A 1521-nucleotide genomic window follows, 5' to 3' on the forward strand; every position below is an offset into this window, starting at 1 on the left:
TATAGTCCCCATCCTCTGTGTATAGGTTTTATTCTAATTAACTTTGTCGACTTGACACATCCTACAGTCATCTGAGAGAAAAATTTTGGTTGAGGAGCTGCCTAAGTTAGATTAGCTTGTGAGCATGTTTACAGGAGATTTTCTTGGTTGTTAATAGAGAAGGGTCCTCTCCACTGTAGGAGGTACCATCCCTAGGCAGGGTATTTTAATCTGTATAAGAAAGCTAGGTATAGTTGAGCTTGAGAGTCCACCGGCAAGTTTCTTCCATGAATCTTAGCTCTTGCTTCCTGTCTTAAGTTCCTGCTCTGGCTTCTCTCAGTGATGGATTGTGGCAGCTACTTCTGGTCAGAGCATTTTATGTCAGCAACAAAAAGCAAGCTGGAGCACAATGGTTTAAGTATCTTCTCTAACACTGGCCTAGAAGTCACAAAGTGCTTTAGTTTATTCGTGTTCAGGAATGTCTTTATTTCTCTGTGGATTTTTAAAGATAATTTTGCTGGCTATAGTAATCTTTGTGGCAGTTCTTATTTTCAAGGCTTAAAATATGTCATTCATGATTTCCTGGCTTTGTGGGGTTTTGCTAAGAGGTCTGATGATGTTCTGATAGGGTTGCATTTTTAAGTGAAGTTCAGTTTTTCTCTTACAGAATTCAATCCTGTTTCTTTGTTCTGCAGTCTGAGTATTTGAACTGTAATGTATAATAGAGAGGTTCTTTGCGGATCATGACCTTTTGCAGTTCTAAGTGCCTCTTAGATGTCTGTTGTTTTTAACAAAATCTCAAAATGTTTGATTTAACAAAATCTCAAAATGAAGATTCAGGAGCTAGATGCTGGGGTGAAAGCCTGCTAGCTCAGGGAGGCAGAGAAAGATCCCAGCTAACCTTCCTTCTCAGCGAACATTCCAAAAGGAAGCTCTCCTTCTCCATACAGGCTCAATGTCCCTCCCTCCTACTTCCTGTGCATCTCTCTATCCATCCATCCATCCTCCTCCTCCTCCTCCTCCTCCTCCTCCTCCTTCTTTTCTTCTTCTTCTTCTTCTTCTTCTTCTTCTTCTTCTTCTTCTTCTTCTTCTTCTTCTTCTTCTTCTTCTCTCTCTCTCTCTCTCTCTCTCTCTCTCTCTCTCTCTCTCTCTCTCCATTTTTTCCTATGTCCACTCCCTGTCATCTGATTGCTTGCTCCGCCTCTTAACCTATGGCTGACTTTATTTAATCCTATTTATAATAAACAGAAAGTTCTTGTATTAAAGGTGTGGGCTAATGTTGAGCCACACCACAACTAGAAACACGGTTTTCCAGGAAATAACACAATCTCAGGATTCATGGTGTGATCAAATATCCTGCAACAGATGTCTTTTTCTTTGCCCAGATTTGGGAAATGGTCTGTTACAGTTTCATTGAGTAGATTTTGAATTTTATCTCAGCTTTTCTTTCTACTTCATGAATTTGCAGATTTGGTCTCTTGATCATTACACAGAGTTCTCAAAAGTTGTAATCATTTTTTTTTTCCTTTACTGATTTCTGAA

The sequence above is a fragment of the Arvicanthis niloticus genome, chromosome 8, assembly GCF_011762505.2.
Source record: "Arvicanthis niloticus isolate mArvNil1 chromosome 8, mArvNil1.pat.X, whole genome shotgun sequence".
NCBI lineage: Eukaryota > Metazoa > Chordata > Mammalia > Rodentia > Muridae > Arvicanthis > Arvicanthis niloticus.